Genomic DNA, 23,055 nt, shown 5'->3' with positions numbered 1-23,055 from the left:
AGCTTGTCCAGAGGGGACAACTTAGATGGTAAGAGAAGCTGAAATTGTTCTATATAAAACTAGCTGTTGAAGGTATCAGGTATATTTACTTTGGAGAAGAAAATATTGGAAGTAGGACGGTAGTAGCGACAGTCATTAGAGAATATTTGAAAAGCTGTTATATGGAAGATGGATTTTATTTGTTCTTCTTGGCCTACAAAGGCACAAGCAGACCATATGGGAAGAAGTTATAGGAAAGTATATTTCAAATCAGTGAAGGAAAATGCCTCTTCCAAATAGAAGCTACTAACAAAATGGAATGAATACTGTTCAGATCAGATTTGCAGAAGACACAAAGCTTGGAGGTGGAGCTAAAGCTAATACACTGGATGACAGAATCAGTATGTAAATAGATCTTGGCGGATTAGAACCAAGTTTAATGAGATAAAATCCAATAAGGACACATGTAATATCTTACTCTTGGCTTAAAATTACCCAGCTTCACAGGATATTAAAGATGTGGAAATCACAGTAACACAATAGTTTTAAAAGGATGTTGACATTTTAGTGGACTTCAAAGTCAATAAGAGTCAACAGCCAAGAAAGCTAAAGAAATATTAGGCACCATTAAGAATGGAATAGTTTCCAAGACCAGAGTGTCCCACCAGACTGCCTTAGTCATACCCTTTCTGGAGTATTGTGTCTAGTTTGGGGCATCACCACATTTTAGAACAGAGTTCAATAAACTGGAAAGCATCCAGAGGAGAGATAACCAGAATGGTGAAACACTTGAGATAATACCATATGAGAATCAGTTTAAGGAAGTGGAAATGGTGAGTCTCAGTTAGGGGAGCCTTAGCACAGAAATAAGAGCTATATTGAAAATTGTTTTGAGGGGCTATCCCATGGAAGAAGGGATAGATTTGCTCTACTGATCTAGAGAGGCCAAAACTTGGAGCAATGGGTAGAAGTTGCTGAGGCAAATGTAGGCTTGATGTGAATAAACACTGCATATTATGACTACCCAAAAGTGCATTGTCTGATGGGAGATCCAGTGGGTTTCACCTCATGAGAAATTTTCAAGAAAAGTTGGATGATCACTTGCTGGGCGTGCTATAGTGCTGCTTCCATTTCAGATATGAGTTGTGTTGATGATCTCTGAAGTCCCTCCTGTCTTTAAGATTCTATGATTCCTTTGGAGCTACTCACTGACAAGAGATATCTAAATATAAGCTAACTATATTTCATAATTTGATTGAAGGTTAAACTGTGTGACTACTGATACCCTGTACAACTCTGAGACTGTAGAGTTCTTTCCTCACCAAGAACTGAATGTCTAAGTATGAAAGACATATATGGATCTCAGATATAGCCACCAAAGAAATATTTTTTTTACCTCTTTAGCTTTCTTTTATCAGCTCTCTACTGGGCTGTTTACAGTCTTCAGTTATTATCTCAGTGACTTCTGTAATTACACTAATTCCTTGGCTTTACTTTTATTTTAAGTGCATCTGTTGACTTCCAGTATAATAGTTCTTTTGTTAACAAAGCATAGCATTTTCGACCTCCATAATCTACATAAACTACTGTTGTTATTCCTGACAGTATCACTAGTTATTTTTAGAGAATGAATAATATGATGTAAATTCAGTGGCATAAGTTTTTTTTCCACTAAAAATGAAATGGAAGTCATGATTCAATATAGTGAAATTAAGAAAGTGGAAATGCCATGGTTATGGACCCCTACATGCTGTGATTCTATGATTTTTCTCAGCTAACTTAACAGGAATAGTTTTTATGTAGTGATGAAAAATTTCATAATATGTAGGATCACTTAGAAAAAAATTTAATTGTGTTATTTGTGTCATGTAGTCAAGGCAGGGTTTCCAGTAACTCAAAAGCATAGATCTATCTCTGTCACCCTATGTTATCTATCTATGTACCTATCTTCTATTTATCTATCTACATTATATGTATACATACATATATATGTATATACCTACATGTATATTTTAAAACATTTATTTGATGCTTACTATGGGAAAGGAACTATGCTAAAAACCAGAGATATTCCAGTTTTCCCACATCCCTTCCAACATATGTCATTTTCCTCTTTTGTCATATTTGCCAAGCTGATAGCTGTGAGGTGGTACCTCAGAGTTGTTTTAATTTGCATTTCTGTAGTAAATAGTGATTCGGAGCATTTTTTCATTTGACTATAGATAGCTTTGATTTCTTTGTTTGAAAACTACTTCCTTATGTCCTTTGACCATTTATCAAAAGGGAAATGACTTGTATTCTTATAAATTTGACTCAGTTCCCTATATATTTGAGAAATGAGGCCTTTATCATAGATATTTGTTGCAAGCCCCCTCCCCCCCACCAGTTTTCTGTTTTCGTTTAAATTTTGGTTGAGAAAGAACTGATATTATATGAACACAGACGGAAACATGCTGTTTTTATTTTTCTTTCATTCTTGTTTGTTTGTTTGAGTCTTCTTGTACAAAATGACTAATATGGAAATGTTTTACATGGTTGCACATTATATCCTACAGGGTGTCCCTAAAGTCTGGACACATAGGAAAATTGATGGCAAAGTAGAGTTATTCCATTTGGTTCATGTGAATCTTGCAAAGTATATCAACCTTTGCATCACAAATGATGGAAATCATGTTGAAGATGTTATTTGTTAATATTCCAATTAAATAAAATGTTGTTGAAAATTTCATTCATTTATTTCTTGAAAATATACATTTTTGCCTATGTGTCCAGACTTTAGGAACACCCTTTATATTTGATTGCTTACCATCTATGGGAGGGGAGAGAGGGAGATATAGAATTTAACACTCATTAAACATTAACATTAGAAATGTTAAAAGTTTTTTAACATGTAATTGGAGAAAAATGAAATATTATTAAAAAACTGGGAATATTAAGACAAAAATGAAGTAATACTTGTATATACTATATACTAACTTATCTTTGTCCTCATTATATCTGAAGTTTTATGAAGTCCTTTCAAGAAGGAGAGAGAACCAACAATTCGGGATAGATAAATGGATCAATAGATAGACAGACCTACTGACAAATGGATAAATTATAGATAGAAGATAGATGATAAGTAAAGTTAGAAGATAAGCAGATAGAAAATACATGATAGAGATAGAGGATAGATGACAAATAGATGGATGATAGAAAGCTGAACAAGCATTTATTAAGCACTTACTGTATGCCAGGCACTGTGCTATGCTACTAGGAGAAAGACAAAATATCAAGGGAAGCTATAAGATGAAAGCAGGGATACCTCATAAGATCAAGGCTGCTAGTAAGAAGGTAAAGCATTCTAGGCAGTGAGCTGAGATGGGGTTTAGGGGTGTGTGTGTGTGTGTGTGTGTGTGTGTGTGTAATGAAATTGTCAAAATAGTGAGAACAATAGTAACTGACATTTATGTGGCAACTTACATTCTGAAAGTGATTTACAATCATTAGTTTGTAAGCTCCTTGAATCCAGGGGCTGTATTTTTTTTGTAATTGTATTCCCAGTGCTAGCACAATACCTGGCTCATAGCATGTGCTTAATAAATGTTTATTGAATTAAATATCCCAAATGAGTCAATACACATAAAGTACTTGGCAATGCATGAAGTATCATATACATGGTAATTATACTATACTTATTATTAGGAAAGATGCCTGAGGCAAGACCTAAGATATGCTTTAAAGGATGTAAGAGATTCTGATGACTGAAGTGAAGAAACAATGCATTCTGGACACAAAGTATCATTTTTGCCAAGGCACCAAGACAAGAAGAGTAATGTCACCAAATTAATGTTATTTAAGTCCAAAGGGGACAATTTGGAAAAGCATGGTGATTAATCTTCTCCGTTCATACTATTTCCTACTGTTAGCAGCAGATTCACTGGGCCTATTCTCAAAGAGATAGAAACTTGCTCCCAACCCTTGGCTGGGCTCTGAGAAACTTTTCATAAACTTAAGGCTGCACCACTCACATGGGAGGCCATCAGGTGATTCATGGGAAAACAAAGGAAATGCTTTGAGCTTCTAAGGGGGAGGAAGGTGAAGAAGGGAATACCTTTTAGGAATAGACACAAGAAATTGAGTGTTATGCTTAAGAGAGATGAAGAAGGCCAATTTGCCTGTTCCACTGAATGGTATGTGTGTATATATATGCACATGTACATATGTACACATACAAACATACATATAGATATATTTCTATCTGTACTAAATTCTGGAAATATAAGTTGAAACCAGGCTGTAAAGAATTTTAAATGCTACACAGAGGCATTTGTATTTGATCCTAGAGATTGGAAGGAGTAACTAGAACTTTTTGAACAGGAAGCTACCATGGTCACACTTATATTTAAGATTGTCAAGACACGTTTATTAGCAATTAGTATTATCCAAAAGTGAAGATATTTTATTTTTATATCACTTTCATTTCTAAATATATCCATCTCTCTTCTCCATCTACCCAGTTATCCCTTGTAGCACATAATTTTAAAAGAGAAAAACAATTCCAACATATGCAACTTTCCACATCCATAGTCCCTCACCTCTATAAAGAAAGGAAGTTTTTCTCAGCTGTTCTCTGGGTCCAGGCGTGTTCATTGTAATGACCTCTCAGTTTCGTTTTTCTTGTTATTATGTGTTCTTCTTTCTACTTAGCTGTGCTTCTTACTATTTTCTTACAATTTATATGCCCTTGAACAAATTACTTAACCACTCCTGTGCCTCCTCTGTAAAATGGGGTGGGGAGGCATTGCACTGGATAATCACCAAGGTTCCTTCCCACTTTAAATCCATTACCTGTGGTCTTTGGGAAGAAGCTGGATGATCATTTTTGAGGGAAGACCAAGTGTTTTCTAGGTGGGAACTGGATGTGAGGATTTCTGAGATTCCTGTGAGTTTTGAGATCCTGTGATTCTATCATCTAGTGTCTTCTCACTTCACTGGAGCAAAACTAAGATATCGTTATTTTGTAGCTTTCCGCAGCTTTCTGTGATGACTAAGTGGCTCTCTGGCTGTTAAAGGCTGAGTACCACTGCTATAAATGATGTAAACAGAAAATGAAAAATCATGAAACATTAATCAACACACACTCAATTTGCAGACATTTTCTACCTGAATATTGATTTTTTGGGGGAGGGGAAGCATCAGTAATGATAATAATTTGTCAAATTAACTCTTAGCTACACACAAGAATTTAATGTGATGAAGGACTCTTCTGGAGCGTGTAAAATGACAAATGGAAAGGCACATTATATCACCCAGAGTTCTAATTCACAAGTCTCCATATTAACCATATGCTTTGGGTCTTGGTAATAGGAATAAAAGTTTACGTTTACACTGGGCTTTAAGCTTCAGAAAGCATTTTTCTTTCAGAGTTGAGAGCCATGCTGTTCTTCAAGCTATCAATCACCTCCCTGTAATGTCTCAATAGGCAATCTTGGAACAAACTACTGAAATTCACTATCAGCCAATGTGTGTTTTTCTTCCAGTGCAAACTATGGGGCTGGGGCTTGTAGTTTAATGGCTTTAACTGTGGTTTGGGGGCCTTTGATAACTTGATGGAAGTTGTCTGGGCCAATATTCTAGCCCCAAAGTATTAGGTTTATGGCTTGATTTGACTGGAGAGGGTGGTTAATGATCACCGTGTAGGAGTATTATGGCTCCTTGAGAAGATAATAGGTACAACTGGAAAGGACCTTAGGTGTCATTGGGTGGAGCCCTTTATTTCACAGATGAATAAACTGATGTGGAGGGAGAGAAGCTAAGTGACTTACAAAGAATATTAAGTATGTGGTAAAGCTGGGATTTGAACTTAGGTCCTCCAAATGCAAATTCAGTCTTCTTTATAATGAATTATGCTTGCGTTGACAATCTACATAAGATAAATCTACAGAAAAATGTAGATCCAAAAGTCATTCAACATTCAAACTATTAGTGGAAAGCAGCATGTAATAGTAAATAAACATCCTGCTATAGAATCCAGAAGATGTAGGTTCATGTCCCACATCTGACATATTTAATGGTCACATAACCCTGGGCAAGTCACTTCATCTTTCAGGACCCAAGGAATTTCTCTAAGAATATAATTTTTAAAATAGTTGTTCACCTGAATTGTTAGAATAAGTTAGTTTCCACACCAGGAATTCCCTACACCAATGAAATTGTAGGCATATTCAACTTTCTCTCCTCAAAAAAAATGAATAAATCAGCATTCATTGGCTTATATATTATTTTGACACAGCTTTTTTTCCTGACTTCATTAATGTATACAAACAGGTATTGATGACATTGGTAAGCACAGGGTTATTCACATGACTCTGCTTATCAACCTTTTCCTGGATGGCATCAAGAATAACAGATATGGGGCAGCTAGGTGGTACAGTGAGTAGAGCACAGGCCCTGGAGTCAGGAGGACCTCAGTTCAAATTCGGACTCAGACACTTGATATACTTTCTAGCTGTGTCACCTTGTTTGTTAACCCCAATTGTTCTGCCTTCCCCCCTCCAAAAAAAATCACAGATATTTATAAATATAGGTAATCTCCTATAGCCTACCAAAGGCCTTTCACATCTAGCCAGATACAGGAAAATATTTCATCTTTAAAACCGAGTTAATTGAAAAGAGAGCGAAAGGTTAAATGTTTCCATTGAAAAACTTCCCAAATCACCTGATCATTATACAAATATTTGCAATATCTCCCCTGAAGGCATGTTTATAGGGGGCAAAAATAAAGATTATCACTCATGCATATAATTCTTTTTGCAGGGTTTTGGACTACATGGTTTCTAAGGTTCTTTCCAACTCCAGCTCTATGATCCTTTGTTTCTGCCTTGCTGATGAGAGAGAGAGAGAGAGAGAGAGAGAGAGAGAGAGAGAGAGAGAAGCACACAATACGTAAAAGCTTCTCTTAATTATAATTTTTCATTAGCATTTTTGCGGAAGTAGTAAGGGTCAAAATGCATTGGTGCTGGTGATTGTTTACATGCACACATTTTATCTATATCTATATCTATATATATACATATATATTTAAAATGCTATTAATACAATTAGGTTTGCCAATTAGTTTCTTGCAAGATTAAGTCTGATATCTGGGAAAATAATAGTTTAATGGATGTGTGTTGTAATTAAGTAGGTTGTGTGGGTGACATGAGGACTTGTGAATAAGTCTCCAGCAGTTACCATGGAAACAGAGTTTGCTGGAGTAGCTGTGTAGAGTGTTGTAAATGTTGATTAAAGAGTTAAAGCATTTCACTTCCAAATTAGACCCAAAAGCTGACCAGAAGGAAGTCAGGAATTGCCTGTTTAATTTTGTAGCAGGAGTGACGCTATGGCAGGAGCTCATGCCTAGAAGGCCACTGCTACCCCTGGCTCCTTTCAGACCTAATTGAAATAACTGGGCTAGCCTCTTGATTCATTACATGTTGATTTCAGATGGTCCTTGCCCAAAGGTTAATGGTTCTAAACTTTACAGCTAAGAAGTGTAATTATGAGTTGCACTGCAGCTGTTAGAATGATGCCCAAAAAGGATTTGATGGTGATAAGATCCTGGTTCCTTACATTATAACATGGACTCATTACCACCAAATAAAAATGCTTAGGAAATTAATGGCTTTTGAATCTTTTATTAACTTGCAATGAAATATAATCTAACCATCAACATAAAATAGTGCTCAGAAAAGCTGCTCAGAAAATTGTAATCTGAATGACAATGAAGTTCTTATTGCCTGAAGGTGCTTATTTGATTACCATAGTAACTGTGATTAAAACACAGACATAGCCAATGTTATTTGGTCTAAAAAAATGCTTAATTAGAAGTTTCCTTGCCAGATAATTTCAAATTATCATCCTCTTCCTTCTATGTCACCTTCTTTGCCTCTCTCTCCCTATCTCTCTCTCTCTTCCCTCTCCCTTCCACATCCTACCTCTCCTTAACCTTTTCCTCTTTTTCCTCTTTATCTTTCCTCTTCTCTTTCTTTTCCTCATCCCTCTCCTCTATGGCCTCCTATCCCTCTCTTCCTTTTACTTTTCCTCTACATTAGGTCATTTATCCGGCCTAAGATTTCTTATTTGGCCTAGAGGTAAGTGACCAGGGAAGGAATTGTGGAAGAGGATTGGGCCAACAGCAATTTTAATTTAACCCCAGATCAAGATCTTAGATTCATTCCCTAAGGTAGCCACAGACCAGAGGTAGGCCAGCCTGTCTCCCTTTAATACTTAAAAAAATATTTAGGATTTGGCCTACAGCAATTGCCTGTGGCATCAGGGATCAGCCTAAAGGTCTGTCACTAAACCTGCTGAATTTTCTCTTTGTATGACTATGACAGGAGATCAGGCCACCAACTGTCTACTAGAGCTTCACCCAGGGACAAGCCTGCAGTCATGTTCCATAGGCCCAAAATGGAATATTGTGTCTAGAAAGTTCAAGAGAACATTGATCAGAGCACATGTCATGCAATAGTACTTAAGGCCCACTAAAAGTTTGCAGCTCTATGACTAAGACATCTTTGTAATCTTTAAAGAACACAGTATTCAGTACTCAGAGAATACAGCGACAGAATCCTATATAATACAAACTAAGTTCATAAAAGGCCCCAAAATTTTATGCAGAAGTTTGTCGTGTCTGATCCTAACACAAAGTCCCAGTTTGGAAAATCAAGGTGTAAGAATGAATAAACAAAGCAGGACTCCTATAATTAAAAGTTACTACAATGCCAGAGACACCCTAGATACAGACCTAGAAGAAAATACTCCAAAATACCTATAAATAAAGCTTCAAAGGAAAATATATCTTGCCCACAAGGTTAAATAAAATTATTGGAAAAAATGAAAAGAGCTTTTTTGAATGGTTAAAATTATGTTATTACTGGAATGAGAACACTAGAAAAAGGAATCAGAAAATAAATGAGAATAAATGAGAGCTTTGGAGAAAAGTCTTGAAATAAGAATCAACGGCTTTGCAAAAGAGGCACAAAATCTTGCCAAAGTAAGAGTTTACTTAAAATTAAACCAAAACAAAGAAATTGATGACTGATATAAATGTCAGACATGGAAAACATGTCAAGGAGTATTATTTGACGAATGTTAGTAAAGTATCTAAATAATTAAAGAATACATTAATTGAATTGGAAGGAGAAATAGATAATAAAACTATAACAGTGAGGAATCTTCATATATCCCTTTCAAAGTAAGTGAATCTAAACAAAAGATAAAGAAAGAAAGACCGAAAAAGAACTTTAGAAAAATCAGAGATGATGGCACTCTGGCTATTATTATTATTATTATTTAACATAATTACTAAATGGGAATTGAAAGCTGTTCACAAATATCTAATATGTATGTGGTACCTTTACAAAAACTGACCATGTATTGGGGGCATAAAGACCTCTCCAAAAATGTAGCAAAGCAAAAATCCTAAGCTTATCATATACTGATCATAATTCCATAAAATGCTCTTGAAGAATTAAAAACGAGAGACTAAGTCACATAATTGTAACAAAGCAGTGGGTCAAAAAACAAATTATACAAGCAAATGAAAATTTCATTAAAGAAAATGATAATGAGAGAATGTGTCAAAACTTATGGGATATACCTAAAGCACTTAAAGGGAAAAAATAAATCCTGAAAAGTTTTCACGAACAAAAGAGAGAAAGAACAAATCAGTGAATGAGGCGAGCAACAACAAAATTTGTTTTATCTCGGAAAATTAATTCAATAAGTGATAAAGGCTCATTCAAAGGAAAAAGAAAATAACCCTGGAACAGATGAATTTACAAGCAAATTCTATCAAACGATCAAGAACCAATAATTTCAAAATTATATAAAATGTTTGCAAAAAATAGGAAAAAAGACCCCAAAATTCTTCTGTTATAAAATATGGCATTGATAACTTAAACTAATAAGAGACAAAGCAAAGAGAAAACTATTGACTGATATCCTTAATGAACACAAAAAGTATAAAAATTAGCAAACATGCCACAGACACACATCAAAAATTTTTTTACACTATGGCCAGCGTGAATTTATATCAGGAATTCAGGTTTGATTGAATATTGGGGAAAACCTAGACATAATAGACCTTATGAATAACAAAATTCATGTCTCTGGAAGGTGTACACAATAAGAAAAATCCTTCTAGAGCCTTCTATAGCCTTTATTGCTAAGAATGCACACTGTAGCTCTGAAGGAGGCATCACCATCTTGTTTATCTCTCAGACAGCACTTGGGGCTTCCTCTTCCATGTCCTTCAATATGTTCAATTCTCCTTCCTTTTGACTTTCTTTGATGTTTTGTCTTCCACCACTGTAATGTAAGGATGGGATGGACCATCTTTCTACTTGTATTTGTATTCTCAGTGCTTAACATAGGGCTTGCCACATAGTAAATCACTTAATAAATACTAATTGACTATATCAGTAGATGCAGAAAAAAAGGGTTTTTTTTGGCAGGGCAATTGGGATTGTGACTTGCCCGAGGTCACACAGCTAGTATATGTGTCAAGTGTCTGAGGCTGGATTTGAACTCAGATCCTCCTAATTCCAGGGCTGGTGCTCTACTCACTGCATCACCTAGCTGCACCCCAAAAAAGGTTTTTAATAAGATACAATCCACATTTCTGTTAAAAGAATTAGAAGACATTGGAAAAAATGGACCTTTCCTTAATATGGTAGTTAATATTTTTCTCAAACCAAGAGATCCACTACATAGAATCATGGTAAATTAAAGGCTTTTTCAGCAACCTAAGGGATAAAGCAAGAATATGTGCATTATCGCCACTATTATTTGTTATAGTGTTAGAGATGATAGTTATAGCAATAAAATTAGAAAAGTTAGTGGAATAATCACAGTAAAAAATAAAACAATGTTATCCTTTTTTTTTTACAGACCATAAGAGTCCTTAGAGAATCAACTAAAATTAATTGAATCAACATCAGCAACATTGCAGGATATAACAATATCTACATAAAACATCAGCAGTTCTATATATAACCAATAAAATCAAGCAGGAAAAAATGAGATAAGTCATACTTAGATTAATTACAGAATTTATAGAATCTTTGGAAATCAACCAACAAAGACAGAAAGAACAATATAACTTCAACAATAAAACATTACATACAGAATTAAAGATAGGCCTAAAATGGAGAAATATTAATTGCTCATGAATGCTACTTGATTAACTTTCATATTCAGTAATATATTAATAAAAAAGTCAAAAACTATTTTATAGAGCTAGGAATGTAATAATGGAGTTTATCTGGAGGAACAAAAGTTCAATAATCTAAGAGGAAATAAATGAAAAAATAAGTGAAAAGAATGAGGCCCAAATTCAAAGTTCTAAGTTATAGTGGTAAAGACTCACTGTTCAATTCAAAAAATTGCTGGGAAATATGGAAAGCAAACCAGAAAGACATGAGGTTTAGAACACTTCAAACCACAAAGTAAGTTCCAAAAAAATGTGATATAAAACGTTACATCATAAAGTAGAGAATCAAGAAAGAAACTGCATTTTGGGTAAATGGATAGCAGAAGAGTTCATGACCAAATAAGTGATAGAATCACAGAAGAAAAAAGACAATTTTATCATACAAAATCAAAAAGTTCCTGCAAAAACAAGACATCCATCTAAGATTAGAAGAGACACACTTGCTTGGGAATAAACCTTTGCAATTTCCATTATCTCTGATAAAGGTTTCTTTTCTAAGTTATATAAGGATCCAATTAAAATTTATAAGAATAGGTACCATTCTACAGTAGATAATAAAAGAATATGAATAGGTAGTTTTCAGAGGATGAAATCTAAGCTTTCATGACCACACAAAAATGATCCAAATCATTAAAAATTAGAGAAATGCAAATTAAATACAAATTTCCCTTTCATACCCTTTAGATTGGCAAAATAAGAAAAAAAAAAGGAAAATGACAAATGCTGGAAGATCTGTTGAACAAAATAGGAATTCATGAAGAATTCTCAGAGTTGTGAACTGGCCCAGTCTTTCTGGGAAATCAGTCAGTCAGTCAATATGCAATTAATAAGCATCTATTATGTTCCAGGCAGTGTCCTAAGTGTGGGAACAATTTTGAAAACATTTTGGAACCATTCCTCATAAGTCACTGAACTATGCATAAGCATAACTGCCCCCCACCCTTCCAGCCTTCTGATAACATCTATGTCCCTTCCCCTTTTCACCATGCTTGATCCAGTGATACTGGCCTTTCTTGCTGTTCCCCAAACAAGATACTCTATCTCTTATTTCAACTCTGAGCATTTTTACTGGCTTTATCCCATACGTGGAATGTTTTCCATCTTTATTTCTTCTTCCTGGTTTCCTACAAGTCCCAGCTAAAATCCCACCTTCTATAGGAAAAGCTAACTGATATTTAGTATTTAAATGGAATTGGAGTGCTCTGTCTGTCTCTCACTGTCTCTGTCTCTGTGTGTTGGTGTGTGTGTTTGTGTGTGTGTGTGTGTCTGTCTGTCTGTTTGTCTCTCTCTCTCTCTGTATAGATGTATATATACACACATACACATATATTTGCGTGTGTGAATGAAATGCTTGACTATATGTATTTCTTAAAAGAGTTTTGTTTCTCTTGTCTTCTTTCTCAATTCAATTGCAGGGGGGAGGGGGAAGGAGAGAAAACAAAATACTTTTTATTTGGAAAGATAAAATCAAATTTAGAAAGAAACAAATAAAAGTCAAAGACAGAAGTAAAAGTCCAATATCCACAAAATAGTCATAGTGGCATTCTTTGAGGTAGTAAAGAACTGGGAAGAAAGTTGATATTTGTAAATGGTGAAATGTTGGGAAAACAATGATATGTGAATGTAATGAGATATAATTATGCAATAAGAAAGTGTGAATATTGTGAGCCATAGAAGGTTGGAAAGAATTGAATGATTGATCGAATGCAAAGTGAAATAAAGAAAACTAAAAGACCAGTAAACCCAAATACTATGAAAAAGTTAAGTTCACACAGGTAGTGGTAGAATAGGGAATAGTTTCTTTACTTTGATTTAAGTGTTCTTGAACCCATAGTGTATCACCTTTGTAAGGAAAGGAAGAAGGTTTAATCAATTTGGATTCAAGCTTGCTCATTGTATTTAAAAAAATTCTGCTTTCTTTTTCTTTTCTTTTCAACTAACATTTGTTAAAGACTTATGCACAGAAGACTGTACTACATGTTCAAAGAAATAACAATTTAACTTAAAGCATGGTCTGTATACTCATGGAGCTTGTTACACAATAGGAGAGAAAGATTAAAAATGAAACAAAACAGAGGTAGCATTAATACACAACATGTGGAATGAGCACAGTAGGGAGTCACAAAGCCCAGCATTGTGTGAGGTCCAATGAGAGATGGAGAAGGCATTGCCCATGGTTGAGAGATAGGGAACAAGGAAGAACTTCCTGGAGAAAGCGGCATTTGAATTGAGTGTAAGTGGATGGATAGGGCTTTAAAAAGACAAATACAAGAAGGAAGAATATTATAGACATAGTGAAGAGCCTGAGTAAAACAAAAACAAAAGCATGTACTAGATGAGTACTTGGTATATTAAGGAAACAGAACTTAGGTCAGTTTGGCTGTTATGTAGAGTGAGACAAGGGTAGAAATATGTAATTGGGCTTAAAATATATGATTTTGCCAAACTTGTCAAAAGTATTGAATGTCAAGCAAAGGGATCTGGAGTTACCTTTAAAATCAAGAGAGAACAAGTGAAGATTTTTGATCACAGGAGTTGCGTTATCATGTTTAGTCATATTTTAATAATTAAATGGGTCCATGATCTCTTTGATTTAGTTATCATCTCTTTTGCTGTAGATTGAAACCTATCTAGCCCTTCTACTTCTCTGTGGTTCTTGTCCATATTTTAAATATGTCAGAGAATGGAGAGACTGGAGCTCAAAGGCCTATCAAAAGGCTGTTGTGATAGTCGAGGCAGTGGATAATGAAAGTTAATATTAAGTTAGTAGGAGAGAGGTAGAAATGAGGGGATAGATGTGAAAGATCCAAGGCTTTGCAAAATACTTTGTCAATCAAGTTCATCTGAGAAATAAAATGGAGGGAAGTATCCCGAGTACCCATCAAGTATATTGTGATGGGGATTCCTTGGTGGTGTGTGTTGGGCTATGTGGCTGCTGAAGTCTCTTCTGCTTCTAAAAATTCTATCATTCTGTTAATCACAGATAACACAAAGTTCATAAACATGGAAAACTGACTGAGTCAATAGCATCCCTGAGAAGAAATAGGGATATCACAAGAAGGATTAGGCTTAGAGAGAAGGAAAAGAACATTGGTTTTGGACACACCAACATGCCACTTCTTATGCAGATCAATTAGAACAATTTAAAAACAAGCATGTACAAAGCAATACTAATACATGTAAGAGATATGGAATTGAAAACCCATAGACATTTAGAGATATAAAGAATATAAAGAGATATAAAGGAAAAGAGAACTCGCTAGGGACACATTAAGGTTAAACTGTTTATATTCTTTCCACGGGAAAATGATATATGTAACTCCTAAAAACATCATCATAATTATGGTAATTTGGAGGAGTCTACATAACAGGCACCAGAGTGAGTCAATTATGTTGGTATGATCTTTAAAAAATAGATGGGTAAGAAAGAGGGGAGACTGGAAGAAAGGGGAAGGGAGAGAAAGAATGGGGAAAAGAGACATGTAAGAAAGCTTTTGTATTGGGGGGGAAATAATGGGGGTGGTAGGCAATGCTTGAACCTCACTCTCACTGGAATTCAAACACAATAAATTGGGTATAAAGCATGGAAGTATGAGGGGAAGAAGATATTAGAAAAGGAGAGAGGGTGATAAAAAGGAAGGCAGATAAAAGGAGGCAGTGGTCAGAAGGAACACAGATGAAAATGGGTACCACAATGGATTAGAAACCAGAATCCAAAAATACGTTGTTTACAAGAAACACACTTGAAACAGAAAGACATATAAAGAGTTCAAAGAAGGAACTGGAACAGAATCTATTATGCTTCAGCTAAAATAGAGAAGTCAAGGATAGCAATCATGATCTCAGACAAAGCAGAAGCTAAAATAGACCTAATTAAAAAGATAAGCAGGAAAACTACATATTGTTGAAAGACACTATAAAGAAGTAATATTAATATGAAACATATATATGAAGATAAAATATACACACACACTGACATCATATTCAAGGTATTAAAGGAAAATTTAATTGAGTTACAGGATGAAATAGATAGTAAAACTATACTAACACAGGACCTCGACTTTCCTTTCTTAGAGCTAGATAAATTTAACTGTAAACTGAACTAAAAAGAAAATAAGGAGATGAATAGAATTTCAGAAAAGTTAGACATGATAGACATTTGGAGAAAATTGCATGAGAATAGAAAAGAGTGTGAGCAGAGCTGTGGATAGAGTACTGGGCCTGAAATCAGGAAGACTCATCATCCCAAGGTCAAATCTGGACTCAGATATTTACTAGCTGTGTGACCTTGGTCAAGTCACTGTTTGCCTTAGTTTCTTCTATAGGCTGAGGTGGAGAAGGAAATGGCAAACCACTCCAGTATCTTTGCCAAGAAAACCCCAAATGGGGACACAAACCGTTGGACATGACTGAAATAGCAACAATAAGAAAAGGAAAGGAGGGAACTAGAAAGTGGGGAGTGGTCAGAAAAAGCGTCATGTAGAAGACTGTATGTGAGTTACATCTTAAAGGGACCAACTATTCTATGAGAGCCAAAGAAGGAAAGCCTTCCAAGCATAGGGTACATTCGGGGAAAAGGCTTGTAGATGGGACATTGAGTCCTCTGTGGGGGAAACAGAGAACACCAATTTGGCTGGATTATACTGTATAGAAAGGGGAGTAATCTTTAATGATACTGGAAACATAATTTGGAAAAGCCAAGAGCTTCACATGCTTTATGAACAACACCTACGTTTTACTTATAGGTTGACAAAATCTGCTTTGGAACACATCCATTATGAGTATGGTTTACCCTCACTCTATTATGCTGTCATGTTATGATCTGTATTATTCATGTAATGATGCTAAAATGTTAGTTCAGAAGAAAATTCTTGAGTAGTAAGCATAAACTTCAGAAAAAAGAAAAACAACTAAGAAACTGTTTTTTTTCCCTTAAAAAGAAGACAAAAAGAATCTGTCTGATCCAGAATTAGATCTTATGGAGCATAATTTAAGAGGATCAAACAGGTCCAAATATGTCCACCAGCAGTTCATTTGCTTTGTGTTATGAGGGCAATGACATGATAGATGGCTGCAAGCCAGCTTGAAGAAATACTGAACCGTGACTCCAGGTTATTACTAAATCTCTATTCAGAGCCTTCACTCTTCTAGTTTTTGAGTCTGTGGCTTTAATATCATTTTGCTTTTATCCCATTACACTCATTTGATGAAATAGTTATTGGATTTAAATGAATGCATTTTAACAAATGCAGGGTGCTTTTAGATACGGAACATGCATACACACACACATGCACATATACACACACATACACACAAACACTAAAAACAACCTTCTTTGCAATAAAGGCAAAATACTGTTATTATCACACCTATAATCATTCTTGCCACAGGAAAATGGTATTTCTTCAAACTACTAATGAGATTTTTTAGGTGTTTGCATATTTTCTATAAATCTGTGCCCCCACAGAATTTGCTACTCCTCTTAAAAATAAATCAATCCATTCATGTTGAATCACACCTTGAATTAGAAATTCTCCCTTTTGTTTTTTTTTTCTTTCAAAACCATAGCAACACTTAGGTCTCCCTTGGCATCCTCTGTCCTTTGTAGCTGTTGAACTATTTGTTCCCTGTCCTGGGTCTGTCTGGGGAATATCTCAAGAGCATGCTACAGAGTGAAGCACAGAAGTGCAGTTGTGTTGATTTGCAATTCCTTAATGGATTGTTTATTAGAGAGACATGAAGGATGCCATATCCTGTACTTCTGTTTAGCCACTGTAGTCATGTGACTATTCGGTCGATTCCATTTTTTAACTTCTTGTCCCTGCTAGATGTTGCAGGCATTCACTTTCTAGCTAACTAATGGTTTTCATTGTCTTGGATCTCTGAGACCTTTCTATTGTAAGAACTTATGACTGTATCGAAGATCTCAGGAGAGCATAAAAAACTTTCCTGAGAAATCCTTTCTTGTTCTTTCTCCATATATATTTCAATAAAAAACAAAACACAACAACTGTTCTAGCAAACCATTGTGTAAAGTCACAGAAAGCCTCGGAACCCAATAGCAAGATAATGATATAAAACTGAATTCTATAGAATACCTAAGTCACCATTGGATGGCAAATGAATAATTTCTTCTTCCTTATTTACTTCCTAGGAATGAGGTCAAACGTCAAGTCAAGTGAGGAAGCATTGCTTTATTTTTACATAGTCCCTTCATTGCAGTACCAAACAGGGGATGTGATGGTTGGTGTTGGATGCATATTCTTCACATTTTAGAGGCCTCTGTTAGAGCTGAGAGAATCTTTCCTCCTTGTGGGATGGAGGTAGAGAGGTTTAGGTTTAATTAGAGTTTTTTGAAAAGGATTTATTGTGAAGGGTTGTGTGTTTGTCCTTCATTCTTGAAGAAGACTGTGACATCAGGGAAATGATGACATGACTTGCAGTTGACTTTGATTTGAGTGAGGAAGGGCTGTGCAAGGTCACCAGCCTCACTTTCACCTCCAGAGCCATCTGGGTCCAGTGACCAGATATTCATCAGGATGACTGGAGATGGCCCAGGATGCATAATGTGAAGGGAAATTTTTCATGAAAGAGAATTGGCTTGACTTCAGCCTAACCCAGCAAGGGTTTGCCCTGTGTAATATCTTCTCCACCCATGGATCAAATACAAGGTATATTACTATGTTCAGGATGATATGTTCAGTCTGAGGAAATGTTTCTGGACCTATAACTACCGCAAAAAATCATAATTGCTGCTGTTGGCTCTGTTGCAAGTCCAGCTTGGACATATAGTCCTGTTCATTCATTCATCAGACATTTAAGTGCCTACTGCGCTGATTGCTGGGAGGGAGAGAAAGCCTTGATTAGACACAGTCCCTTTCCTTATGGGTCAACGCAGGTTAGAAATGAAAGGGTCGAATTTGTACGTTGGATGCATTGTAAATTGAATACTAAAGCCTATGCAAAGGGTATGGAATTCCAATTTTACAAGCACCTACTACGATTCAGACTCAGTGCAAAACCATTATGTCAAAGACACAAAAGACACAAAGAAAAACATGAAACAGCCCCAGCCCTGAAGGTACTTACTTCCTTTGGACTACTCAAATATCTAGCTAGCACTAGAATGATGGTGGGGTGTGATGGGACAGGACCTGGGATTTCATTGGTATGGGCAACTACTAGATGCAGGTTTGTACCTTCCAGTCCTTAGAGGGTTACCAAGAGCATTGAGATGGTAAGCGACTTGCCCAACATCATACAATCAATGTTTCTTATAAGTAAGATTGGAACCCAGTCTTCCTGGATCCTGGACCAGCATTCTATCCACTTTGCTATGTTTCCTCTATCTAAGATAGGCATTTTTATTAAGTATAGTCATTTTGATAGATCTATAACACCCGCAGAAATCATAGGGTTATAGATGGAGAGATAGAAAGGCTCTTAGAGGTCATCTAATCCAATCCTCTCATTATATAGATGAGGAAATGGAGGTCCAGAGAGGTTAAGTGATTTATCCAAGGTCACACAGGTAATAAGTGGCAGTTAGGATTCAAACTGAAGTCCTCTGACTCCAAACCCACCACTTTTCCTATTATATTATGCAGTCTCTTCCCTTTTTCCTCCCAGCTATAGTAATAAATGACTTTTGATGGATGCTTTAGGATTTATAATATACTTCCAACACAAGACAATCCTGCAAAGGAACAGGGCAAGTATTATTCTTCTTTCACAGGTGAGGGAACTGAGATTTAAAGAGGTCCAGGATCACACAGCTAGGTGGTATCAGGGTTCAGAGTTGAACCCAGATGTTCTGATGCTACCTCCTTTGGTAAATATAAATTAAAAATATATGCTTCCAATAGCCTCTCAAATAGGCTTCATTTCCTTCATTTAAAGGCTTAGCTGTAATGATAAGTATGATATAACGTAGAATACTAGTGATTTGGATTCTGAAGCCTTTAAGTTGATGTGCTATTTCTATATTAGTCTCCCAAATGCAGAGGAATTACCCTTAATGCTTCTCCTTGGGTATGCAATTTCCTATTATCCTTTGGGTTTTGTGGCATCCTTTAGTTATTGCCATTCTAAATATAGCTCTCTATAGCTTTATGGAAACTCTACAGTCATACCAGCTTTGTGAGAATAACAGAGGAGGAAGACAAATATGTTAGATTGAAGAAAGAAATTAAATACAATACATAAAATCCTCTATAAGGAACTAGCTTTAGAGATGATTGAGTTCACTCCTTTTATTAAGAAAATTGATCCCTAGAGAGATGAAATGGCCCAAAATCCATATTGTAAGTAGCAGAATCAGGAACAGAGCCTAGGACCTTTGACTCCTAGCCTGCTAATACTTTCACTACACTACATACACTTGTGTTATATTTAAACACACTAGAACCCTAACAACAGAGAAAATCAAATTACTTAAGTTCAATAGAGGATGATAGGGTCTCTGCCCACATGGCTCCCTCCCTCAGTTAGTGGCTTTTTGCCCAGAACTTCTGTTTGGAAAAATGTCCTGGGCATTCTCTATCTGCTTCAGCCCTGATTCTCTGGACATTTCCATCTTTTTCCCAACAGCCTTCTCATGCTGCAAATGCCTCCATCTTTGTAGTCCATCCTATGTTTGGTGGGTTCCTTTCTGAACCTCCATAGCTGGCCCAGGTCAGCTATGCTCTTTACTCTCCTACCTCTGTTTCTGACACTCTAGAATTTTATTCCTTGTCTCCTGGCCCCCATACCTGCACTTTTCAACCCAATTGAATGTAAACTCCTTTGGGATAGGGAGATCATTTTTCTATTTATATTTGTATATTTAGTGCTTAACACACAGCCTAACATATAAAATGCTTAATACATGCTATATCTAGTTTTGACAAATGGATTTATAACCAGAAGGAAATAAATTAGCAAGCTTTAATGGTGGACTTTGATTCCAGGTTTTCTGACTCTAGAATTAGAGTTCATCCTATTGTGCCATTACTGTACCACGCTGTCTGTCTCCCTAAGTGGCAGAATTCAGAATTATTTATTTTTTTGAGGAAGGACAGGAAACCCACAAAATTGTTGCATAATAATGCTAAAACTTTTTAACCATATTTTATCACAGAAAACAATTAAAATAAATAATTCATAGGGCTTAAATATTATTTTTGGTAATTTTTAAATTTTAAACAAATATAAAATGACAAAAGAAAAAATATTACCATATACACAGCATACCATAAGAAAGGATTCAGTATAAAACAAAAATTGCCATTTCAAGAAAACCTATGTAGTCAATACTACATATTGTTTTCAAAGCTTTCCAGGTTTTCTTTGCTTCCTTGTTGGTTTTCTTTTGTTATCTGCTGTGCCCTTTTTACTTTACTGTTCCCCTTCCCCCCACCAACCTAAAGAAGGCTACAATTAAGGGTGGATACACACACACAGATATCTATAAACATGCACATATATACTCATACACATAAATATAAGACCATACTATACTTATTTTCTCCTATCATCTGTTCCTCTGAAGATAGATAGCATCTTCCTTCATAGATCCAAGTCTTTTCATGTTTTTCTAAGTCAACCAGCCCTTCATTTCCTACATCACCGCAATATTCCAACCCAATCCCACTCTAAGACATTGTCTATGAAAGGCTCCCCCCCCATTTTATGCATTCCTTCTGTTATTGGCTACATAGGTTTATTTATGCAAGAAAGTTTTAATTTAAAATACTCAAAATTGTCCTTTTTACACTTCAACAATGCTCTAGCCTTATAATATAATTTAAGCTCTGATACTGCTGAATCTACTTGTTTTACATCTTTTTTTCCTGGTTTCTTTGAAGTTCCTGACCTTTTGTTCTTCCAAATGAACTTTATTAATATTTTTTCTCAGTAAAACAATTTTCAATAATTTAATTGGAATGACATTGAATAAACAGATAAGTTAGGTAGAATTTCATATAAAAATCATATTGGATTTACCTACCCATGAACAATAAATATTACTTCAATTATTTAGATCTGAGTTTATTTGCATAAAGAGTTTTATGTTTATGTTCATATAGGTCCTGTGTCTCTTATGGCAGATATATGCTCTAGTATTTTATACTGTCTAGGTATTTTAAATGGTTTAAAACAATATCGAATACTATTGCTGACACATAGTATAGTTTCTCTATTTTTTACTTTTGATTAAATCCATTTTAACTTTAACTTAGCATGAGATCATGATTACTATCCCTGCTTTTTTTTACATACTAAATTCTACTCTTGACTTTATTTTATTTTTGTGCTTATCTCTCATTTCATAATTTTCCTAAAAGCAATATATTGTTGAATTCAATTTTTTAATCTGTTACTCATTTCTGTTTTATGGGTAAATTCATCCCATTCGCATTCTAACCTACAATTTCTTGTTGTGTATTTTCCTCCCTCTTATTTTTCCTCACTATGCCTCTCACTCTATTTATCCTACCCTTCCCCACTCCTCTCCTTTATTTCTACCTACTACTTTGCCTACCTATTCCTTAACCTACACACCCCTCTAAGAGTCCCTCCCTTATCTCTTCCCCACCTCTTATTTCATTCTATATTTAGAAGACTTTTATATCCATCTATATATATATGTATATATACATATACATATATATACATATATATGTTGTTCCCTCTTTAGCCCATTCTTGATGAGAGTAAGGTTCTAGCACTACCTGCCCTCCCCACTATTAGCTTCTTCTGTATCAATTTTTCCTTTTATGCCTCATTTGTGTAATTACTCTTTTTATCTCTCCCTAAAAAGTTTTTTTTAGAATCATCTCATCATACTCAGCTCAGCCCAAGCCTTTCTTTCAAACAACCAAAATAATGATGACAATCATGAGTACTGCTTACTATTTTCACATACATGAAGTATACAATTTGACTTGAGTCCCTTATAATTGGTCTTTAATGTTTATCTTGTATTTCTCCTGGATGTTATATGTTGAATTTTCCTTTAAGTTCTGGAGTTTTTGTAACAAAACCCTAAAGTCTTAGTTCATTAAATGTTCAGTTTTTTTATTAAGGATTATACTTAACTTTGCTGGGCAAGTTACCATTGTTCATGAACTGAACTATGGAATACAATCTTCCAAGACCTACAGTTTTCAATGTAGTAGCTGCTAGGTCTTGAGTAATCATTATTGTAACTTTATGACATTTAAATTGTTTTTTTACCTTGTTGCTTCCAAGATTTTCTCCTTAACCTGGGAGCTTTGAAACTTGGCTATGATATTCTTGTAAGTTTTCCTCCTGGGATCTCTTTCAGGTGGGGATTAGTGGATTTTTTCTATATCTGCTTTGCCTTTTTGTTCTGGAACTTCAGGTGATTTTCCTTGAAAATTTCTTATAATGTTGTATCAAGATTCCTTTTTATTGTAATTTTCAGGAAGGCCAACTATCTTTCTATTATTTCTCCTCAATCTGTTTTCCAGATTAGTTGTTTTTCTGAGATATTTCATTTTTTCTTCTATTTTTTCATTGTTTAGATTTTGTTTCATGATTTCTTGGTATCTTACAATGGCTTTCCCTTGCCCAATTCTGGTTTTCAAGGAATTTTCTTCCATAAGTTTGTGATTCCCTATTTCCAGTTGGTTGACCTTCTTTTCATGATTTTCTTGATTGCTCTAATTTTTTTCTAACTTTTCCACAATCTCTCTTATTCAGTTTTTAAAGCCCTTTTAGAGTTCTTCCCAGAACTCTTTTTGTGCTTGGGACCATATGACATTTCTCACTGAAAAAAGAATGGCTAGCAAGCAGGAAGATTGTGGAGCAAAAGCAGGGACTGACCTGAGTTC

This window comes from Trichosurus vulpecula, chromosome 7 (genome assembly GCF_011100635.1).
Source record: "Trichosurus vulpecula isolate mTriVul1 chromosome 7, mTriVul1.pri, whole genome shotgun sequence".
Classification (NCBI taxonomy): Eukaryota; Metazoa; Chordata; class Mammalia; order Diprotodontia; family Phalangeridae; genus Trichosurus; species Trichosurus vulpecula.
This window is presented reverse-complemented; position numbering follows the sequence as displayed.